The sequence below is a fragment of the Miniopterus natalensis genome, chromosome 9 (genome assembly GCF_054644295.1).
Source record: "Miniopterus natalensis isolate mMinNat1 chromosome 9, mMinNat1.hap1, whole genome shotgun sequence".
Classification (NCBI taxonomy): Eukaryota; Metazoa; Chordata; class Mammalia; order Chiroptera; family Miniopteridae; genus Miniopterus; species Miniopterus natalensis.
Genome location: NC_142089.1, coordinates 17,226,809 through 17,236,560, shown reverse-complemented (window position 1 = coordinate 17,236,560; position 9,752 = coordinate 17,226,809). Strand labels below are relative to the sequence as shown.

The following is a 9,752-nucleotide window of genomic DNA, read 5'->3' as shown; positions in this document are numbered from 1 at the left end:
AATCTGTCCCTTCCCCATCCCCCAAACTTCCTCATCCCATAACCTTCTGCAACGACATGAGGACAGCTCTCCAGTCCTCAGGCCTCCCAACCCTCAAGTCATCCAGGTGGCATACCACAGTTGGGGTGGAGGGTGGACAGACAGTGGGGAGGGAGTATCTTATAACTTTTTAGGCATTGTTAAAGTTGCTAGTGCCTGGTGATAATAATAAACTAGCCCATTTTACTATGACCTAGAAATTCTTTACAGGCAGAGCACACCCTTCCTTTTCCTTACGGCCTAAACCCAGCGAGAACTACGTCATCACCACCTTGGTACACTACCTTCCTTTCCTCGTCTCTTTTCTTTCACTGCCCCCCCATTCCTTTATTCAGTAAATCTTATTAACTCTACCTTTAAAAAACATCCAGAATCCAGCCTCTTCTTACCACCTCCATAGATGCCTCCTGAGGCTTTAGTCTGAGCCCCCACCATCTCTTCAGGTTTACTGGAAATAGCCTCCAAGGAGGGGTCTATGCTTCCACCCTTTCCCCCCTCAGTCCATTTCTGACACAAGAGCCAGAGGGTTATTTTTTAGAAACTTAAGTCACCCCGTGTGGAGCCCCTGCTCGATACCCTGCAATGCTCCTCATCTCAGTCTTCACAGTGACCTCTGAGGCCCCACAGGTCCACCCAGCCCCTTAGATCTGACCTCCCCTAGCCTTTCTTTTCTTTCTTGCTCTCTCTGTTCCTACCCCAGGGCCTTTGCAAGAGCTGTCCCCATTTTCTGGACTACTCTTCCCCCAGATGTCAGCTTGGCCAACTCCCTCAAGCCTTTGTTCAAGCGTCGCCTTCTGGAGGAGGCTTACCTACCCTGGCACCTTCTTTAAATACTACAATCTGTGCTGGCCTCCCCAGCCCAGCATACTTGAGCCCTCCTGTTTTAATCTGTGTTTGGTTTTTCCTTTATCTTGAGCACTTGAACTCTCTTGTTTGACACAACTTACCTGTTATATTTAGTGTTTACTGTCTTTCTCTTCGTACTAGAATGGAAGTTCCCCCAGGGCAAAAGTCTTCGTTTATTTACTGATGTATCCCAAAGGTGTGGTGGCCATACATTTATCATCCCAACCAGGAGTGAAAGGAGATGCTATTTTCTGGGACATCTTGAGTATAAAGGACTTTCCCCCAGCAAACTGGCATATGGGCATCCTACCCAAAGGCTCAGACAGAGTCAAATTTTTCACCTGCTTATTGGGAAAAATTTGAAAGGATCCGAATACACACTTGACAGCAGAGCTTTCCCCATGCAAATTTCCCATCACACCCTCACCTTTGTTTCCATTCTGGCCACTTTATGATACAGTCTCCCCACTGCTGCCAGAATAACATCTCTCTTTTCCCCTTTCCTGTCCCCTTCTCCCCACTCCCTTTAAGGACAACCATTTAATATATATTCTTGGAATGATAATTAGCATTGTTAATAAAATATTTTAATAATAGCATTTTTGTTTGCGTTTAATTTCTGCAAATGGGACTGTTTCTTACTTAAAATTTTTTTCCACAATAGTATATTTTAAAGATCCATTTATATGGAAAACAGTCTGACAGCTGTCAGAGGGGAGAGGGGCTGGGAGGGGAGCTAGGTGTAACAGGTGAAGGGGGTAAGCAAAAATCAATCAATCAATCAATCAATCATGGTCCCAGACAACAGTATGGTGAATACCAGAGAAAAGGGGGATGGAGGCAGGTGGAAGAGGGTAAACGGGGGTAAATGGTGGTGGGAGGAGACTAGACTTTGGATGGTGAGCACACAATGCACTATGCAGATGATGTATTGTAGAACTGTACACTCGAAACCTATATAATTTTGTTGACCAATAAGTTCAATAAAGAATAAATAAATAAGTAAATATCCATTCATTGTGCCATGGTATGAAGCACAGCACTGTGCACCCACCCAGTTTCTTTTTTTTTCTTTTTTAATATATCTTTATTGATTTCAGACAGAGGAAGGAAGAGGGAGAGAGAGGGAGAGAAACATCAGTGATGAGAGAGTCACTGATCGGCTGCCTCCTGCACGTGCCCCGACTGGGGACCGAGCCGGCAACCCGGGCACGTGCCCTGACGGGGAATCGAATCTCGATCTCCTGGATCACAGGCTGATGCTCAACCGCTGAGCCACCCCCGGCCGGGCCACCAGTTTCATCTTTTCACTACCCCAGTCTTGGACACCTCATAGCTAATGGTCTCTGTAGCCACAAACAAGGCCATGATAGATCTAAGATAGGAGGCGAATTACTGTATCGCAGGATGGGCTTATCCTTAATCTGATCAGATTCAGACATATTTCTCTCTAAAATGGTTTCAAGGCCTGAGGGGTCCTATATGCCTCTCTCCTGGGCAACACTGAGATCATTTGGCTTTTTACTTTTTGCTACTGTAATAGTATGAAGTGGGAGGTCACCATGGTTCTAATTTGCATTTTTCAGATGACTAATAAGCCTGAGCATCTCTTCATATGCTTGTTAGCCTTTTGCTTTTCCTTTTCTGTAAATTGCCTGCTCATATATCTTTTGCCAATGTTGACTGGCAAGAATTCCTTGTTTGTTTGGTCATTGTCAGTCATGGCAAATATCTTCTTCTACTCTGTCTTCTATTATTATTATTATTATTTTAAGTATCTTTTTATTGATTTTTCAGAGAGGAGGGGAGAAGGAGAGAAAGAAACATCAATGTGAGAGAATCCTCCATCAGCTGCCTCTTGCATGCCCCCTACTGGGGATCGAGCCCGCAACCCGGGCCTGTGCCCTGACGGGAAATCAAATTGTGATTGCCTGGTCCATGGGTCAACGGTCAGTCACTGAGCCAACACTGGCCAGGCTCTTATTATTATTCATTTGAGCGAGAGTGAGAGAGAAACACCGATTTGTTGTTCCCCTTACTTATACATTCATTGGTTGACTCTTGTCTGTGTCCTTACTGGGGATTGAACCTGCAGCCTTGGCTATTGGGGTGAAGCTCCAACCAGCTGAGCTACCCAGCCAGGGCCGGTCTTCTGTCTTTTAACTTTGTCCATTGTATCATGCTTTGAATAGAAGTTCTTCGTTTTAATGTGATCAACATAGTTTGTGTTCTTCAAGTTAAGATACTTATTCATTCCTACGTCACAAATATATTCCCCCATTAACTTGAGACTTTGCCTTTCACATTTAGGTCTTTACTCCATTGTCCACCTTTGAATACAGTGGTAAGTCATCATCACGTTACTGTGAGCCAGTTCTCCCAGCTCCACCTACTAAATAAACCACCCATTCCACACTGATTGTGGCACCTCCTTTCTTGTACTTTAAGTTCTCATATCCGCATGGATTTGCCTCCAAGCTCTGTTTTATTCCATTGGTCTGTTTGTTCTTGAACAATGCCACAGTATATTCCATTCCTGTGGTTTGTCTTCCTGTAGTGTGTCTTCATAACTGACCAGGCTAGTGCCCCTTCTTTACTCAGCCTTTTCAAGGTGGACCTTTCTTTGTGGATCTCTAATCTGGAATTATTATTGAGATTGCAATTAATTTGTAGACTATTGGGGATAGTTGGCATCTAGATACTGTTGAGTTATTTCTAAGACTTTTTTTTTTCATTTTTTCAGGTTGTCATCTATCTCAAACAAACAAAAACATGGTCTTAAAGTTTTCTCAGTAGATATCTGAATATCTTGGTTAGTTCTTAAATACATTAAGATTTTTATTGCTATTGTGACATGTTTCTTATTTTAAATTTTTTAAAAAATATATCTTTATTGATTTTAGAGAGAGGAAGGGAGGAGAGAGAGAGGTAGAAACATCAATGATGATGAGAGTCATTGATCGGCTGCCTCCTGCACGCCCCTGACTGGGGATCGAGCCCACAACCCAGGCATGTGCCCTGATTGGGAATCGAACTGTGATTTCCTGGATCCTAGGCCTAGGCTCAACCTCTGAGCCACACCCAGCCGGGCTCTTATTTTTTTAAATTATGCTTTCTAGTTGGTTACTGCTGGTGGAGAGAAATTCCACTGATTTCAATAGGCTGATATTCAGCAAACTTGCTGAGCTCTCTAATAGATTCTAATAGTTTTTCTGATGATTCTGTTGGCTTTTTAGACAGATGATTATGTCATATACAAATAGTGATAATTTCATCTCTTTTTTTTTTTTTAATATATCTTTATTGATTTTAGAGAGAGGAAAGGAGAGGGAGAAAGAGAGAGGTAGAAACATCAATGATGAGTCATTGATTGGCTGCAGCCCGCAACCCGGGCATGTGCCCTGACCGGGAATCGAACCCTGATCGCCTGGATCCTAGGTCGATGCTTAACCGCTGAGCCACTCCCGGCCAGGCTCATCTCTGCTTTGAATCCTCACCCCTCTTAAGTCTTTTTTCTTTCCTTACACCATTGGCCAGACCTCCCATAACATGGTAAACAATGAAGTGACCGGACATCCTGGTTTTGTTCCCATTCTAAAAGGAATACACTAAAAAGTCTCAATTAAGTGTAATACTTGCTGTTGATTTTTGGTATAAAATCTTGACTGAGTTGAGGATGTTCCCTTCTATTCTTAGTTTGCTGAGTTTAAAAAGTATTATAATAATAAGGTAAACTTTATAAACTACCTTTTTTCCAACATCTATTGAAATAATCTATTATTTCATCATTTATCTATTAACACTTACTATGTATCAATCACAGTTCTAAATACTTTATATTATATTATTACATTTAATCATCACAACAACCCGATGAGGTAGGAACTGTTATTATACCCACTTTTCAGGTGGAGAAACTGAGGCACAGGTTGCTGAAGGTCACTCAGGAAGTGCTGGAACATAGAGTATTACAGGCAACCTGGTTCCAGAGTTCACACTCTTTTTTTTTTTAATCCTTACCCGAGGATATTTTTTCCATTGCTTTTCAGAGAGAGTAGAAGGGAAAGAGAGAGGGAAGCATTGATGTGAGAGAGACATACCCATTTGTTGTCTCCTGAATGCACCCTGACCAGGGCCAGGGGTCAAACCTGCAACCCAGGTACACGCCCTTGGCCGGCATCGAACCTGGGACCCTTCAATGCATCGGCTGATGCTCTAACCACTGAGCCAAACCAGCCAGGGCCAGAGTCCACACTCTCAATTACTACACTATAGTATCTGATTTTTTATGTGGTTAGCTAATATTTTATTTGTGTTTGTGTTTCCATTTATAAGTAAAAATAGTTTCTACTACTTCTTTACTACCTTAAACTTTTTTAAAAATTGAGATATAGTTCACACACTGTAATATTCAACCTTTTAAAGTATACATCTCAGTGGGTTTTAGTATAGTCACAAATCTGCACCACCATCACCACCATCTAATTCCAGATTTTCAGCGTCTCGGAGAGAAACCTTGAACTCATTAACAGCTACTGCTCATCCTCCTCTTTGTCCAAAGGATGAGCACTTGGGTTTTTCCCATTTGTAGCTATTAATAAAATCAGCATGAACCTTTGCGGGTGAGTTTTTGCGGGGACATCTGTTTTCAGTTCTCTTGGGTATACACCTAGGAGTGGGGTTGACGGTCACAGGGTATGCTGTCGAATTTTTTGAAGAATTTACCTTTATCCCAGATTGGAATCAAGATTACACATGTGCTTTCACTTTCTACTAAAATAGCAAAATGTTGTGGGCTGCTGCTTCCTTCCCAAGGCCCCCCCCCCCCCCCAAGAAACTCAAACTGAAACAGATCTAGAAGATAAAGCACCAAAACAACAGGGAGAAGCCCCCGGAGGCTCTTTTTAACTGGTTTGTATACACGCCTGCGGCCTGAGACAAAGGGTGGCCTGCAGGGCTGTGCAAGGAGAAACCAGCAAGAAGCCCTTTAAATTCTGTTCTTGCCTCCCCTCCACCGTCACCCCGGTTTAGCTGTCGCCTGGCCACTTGCTGCAGAGATCTGGGGTCATGACCCAGACCTGTGACAGTGGTCAAGGGAAGATAGCGGGAGGGGGAGATGGTGGGACACAGATGGCGGCCCAGCAGCCTTGGGCGATGACTTCCTCAGTCCCCCTCATTCCCACCCCGTGTGCAGTTTTGGTTGTTTCTTAGAGGTTTGGAGGTAAAACCAAAAGGGTTTTTGCTGTTCTCTGGGACCGAGGCCGGAGCTGACCTTTCTCCCTTCCCCGTTTCCCAAGAAGCATTTCCAGGCAGAGGACTCAGTAGCCGCCGGAGAATGTGAGGTGACAGGACAAATTAAGAAGCTGTCGCAGGACTGTAACTACCTCAAAAGAAAACCAGCACACCGATTGCCCGTGTTTTCAGAAACAGAGGGTCTTAAGACCAAAGAGCACAACCATTTAACATAAGAAAAATAATTTGCTAAAGGGGTAAGAAACATATTAAGAATATGAAAAATGAACAATAATAATAAAAAAAGAGCCGACTGAAAATATTAGCCAGGAAAAATGTAATAGATGAAGTAAAAGACATTATAGATGGGCTGGATGGTTGTTAGATACAGCTGAAGGGGAATGGTTGAGATTTAAGATCAGATTTCAGAAAGATAAAGCAAAAGAAAATAGAAAAAAAGGATCGTGTGGAACACGGAGGAAAGGGGTAGAAGTGCCAACGCTTGCGGTTTAGGAATATTAGAGAAAAAAATACTTTTAAAGAAAGGACTTTTGGCATTAAAGGAAAATGAATGACATCAGACTGAAAGGACCCATGAAGTGCCAAAGAGAAATGATAAAAAAAAAATTCTAAATACATTTTAGTAAAATTTAAGAATATCAACCCAACTGAAGAAATTCTAAAAACTTCTAATCAGGAAAAAAATAGAACTTACAAACGCATAAGAAACAGGATTGAAATTGGACCTTTCACGCTGGCTGAGTAGCTCCCTTCGTTAGAGAGCGGTCCCCACACGCCAGGGTCGCCGGGTTGCGGGTTCGATCTCCGGTCAGGGGCACGTACAAGAATCAGCCAGTGAATGCATGAGTAAGTGGGGCAGCAAACCAGTCTCTCTCTCTGCCTCCCTTCCTCTCGCTCTCAGATCAATGAGAATTACAAAAAAAAAAAAAAGCCCTGGCTGGTATTCCTAATGGTTAGAGCGCCAGCCCCACTAAAGAGTCTGGGGTTCAAGTCCCAGTCAAGGGCGTGTGCCTGGGTTGCAGGTTTGATCCCGGCCCCAGTTGGGGCTCGTGCAGGAGCAACCGGTCGATGTGTCTCACATCCATGTCTCTCTCTCGCTCTCTTTCTCCTTCCCCCCTTCTGTGTCTCTCTCACATCCATGTCTCTCTCTCTCTTTCTCCCTCCCCCCTTCTATGTCTCTCTCACATCCATGTTTCTCTCTCACTCTCTCTCTTTCTTTCTCCCTCCCCCCTTCCGCTCTCTCTAGAAAGCAATGGAAAGGGTATCCTCAGAAAAGAATTAAAAAAACAAACAAAAAGAAATTGGACTTTTCAACCACATCACTACACTAGAGTTGTGCCATGTAGCAGTGTGACAGGTAAATAGATACGAGGTGACGGTGGAATAAATCTTTTAAGGGGTTAAAGGAGAATAATTTCTGAGCTGTTTAATTGTCATTCAAATGTGAATGCGGAATAATAAAAATAGTCTCGGGCACGCAAAGTGTTGCCGCACAAAGACTCACGTAGAAAACGTTCTTGGGGAGAGTCCAAGAGGAGAAACAAATCCAGGAGATGCCGTAGGAGATAAGAAGGAAGGTGAATCAGAATTTTTGGAAAGGCTCGCTGCAGTCTTAAAACAACAAAACAAAACAAAACCCAAACACCCTTTTTCTCCAAAAAAGGAAAAATTCTTTTCACAGCAACCCAGAATTAAAGTTTCAGGCACCATCATTCTGATGAGGGAGGAGACACCAAGGAGCATGAAAGGCCACGCTCAAGCCCTCATCTTATGAGAGGAACAGCACAGCCATCGGTTCAAAGAGAAAGAAGGGAAACTAAGAAAACACAGATCAAATGAGATAAAACAGAAGGTGGGAGTGTCTAAATATATTAATAATTGCAACAAGGTTAAAGGGAAAAGCTCACCAGTTAAAAGTTAGGGTTTGTCAGATGGGACTTAAAAAAAAAGACCTTTCCAAAAAAAAAGTGCTCACTTGGGCAGCACATACACTAAAAATTAGAAGGTTACACTAAAAATAGAGAAGATTAGCGTGGCCCCTGCGCAAGGGTGATGCACACGCTTGTGAAACGTTCCATATTGAAGGAAAAAGAAGACCTTTCAGGTAAATTTTAACTGGAAGTAATCTTGTATAGATATGTTTATAGCAGAAGACAAGTAATCTACTAATGATTACAATTGTACTCTTGAGCATTTATCCCAGAGAGGTAAAAATTACATTCGCAAAACAGAACACCCGTCCATGATAGTTCCTAGCAGCTCTCTACTTGTAATTGCCCCAAACTGCAAACCGCCAAAATGCCCTCATGGTTGATCTGTGGTATATCCCTGCCACTGAATACTACTTATTCAGCGACAGAAAGGAGCAAACTATTGACACATAAACGAACTTGGATAGAACTCAAAGGAATTATGCTGAGTAAAAAAGCCACCTAATCTCGAAAGGTTACATACTGTATGAATCCACTTGCATAATGTCCTTGAATTAACAAAATTAAAGAACGAATTCGTGATTGCCAGAGGTTAGAAATGGGGGCAGGTGGCTCTGGCTCTAAAGGTAGTAGGAGGGAGCCTTGTGGTGACGGGACAGTTCTGTATCTTGGTTGTGGTGGTGGTTACACAAATCTACATATGTGATAAAACTGCACAAAAGTATACACACACACACCCACAAATGTGCGCACGCAAAACTGGTGAAATCTGAGTAAGCCGTGTGGGCTGTTCAAGGCCAGTTTTCTGGTTTGATATTGTTAAGCAAGATGTTACCATTGGGTAAAACTGGGTGAAGGGCACACAGGAGCTTCCAGTACATGTTTTTGCAACTTTCTGTGAATCTATAATAATTTCATAATAAAAAGCTTTTAAATATTGAAGCAGTAAACAATTTCCAGCAAAGAAAACACCAGGCTCTGGTGGTTTTAGAGGCAAATTCTATCAACTGTCAAGGCACAGATCATTCTAATCTTATACAATCTTTTCCAGAGTGTAGAAAAAAGGGAATATTCCCCTCATGCTAACTCTGTTAGGCCATTATGGCCTCGATACCAAATCCAGATAAAAAAAGAATAGGGAAAGTATATTACAGAACCATTTCCCATGTGGAATACAGGTGCCGAGATCCTAAAAAAAAAAAAAAAGTGAATAATATCCAATAATGACTAAAAGAAACAATATACCATGTTCAGGCTGTGATTATCCCAGGAATATTATATTTATATGTTAGAATATCTATAGATATTATTCACTATAATAACAGATTAAGGAGCCCAGCCAGCGTGGCTCAGTGGTTGAGCATCGACCTATGGACCAGGAGGTCACGGTTCAATTCCCGGCCAGGGCACATGCCTGGGTTTTGGGCTCGATCCCCAGTAGGGGGCGTGCAGGAGGCAGCTGATCATTGACTTTCTCTTATCATTGATGTTTCTGTCTCTCTCTCTCCCTCTCTCTTTCTTTCTCTCTGAAATCAATAAAAACATATTTAAAAAATAAAATTAAAAAGTGAGTCTTATACAAAATTTTTTCAACAGATTAAGGAGAAAAAAAAATCATGCATACAGGAGAATTATGTGGCAACATTCAACATAAATTAGAAATAGAATGATAACCCCAGAAGA

General features: G+C 42.3%; 1 pseudogene; it reads left to right on the top strand.

The window, feature by feature from the left end:
* Positions 1 to 8,105: 8,105 nt before the first annotated feature.
* Positions 8,106 to 8,222, top strand: LOC148092376 (U6 spliceosomal RNA; annotated as a pseudogene).
* Positions 8,223 to 9,752: the final 1,530 nt, after the last annotated feature.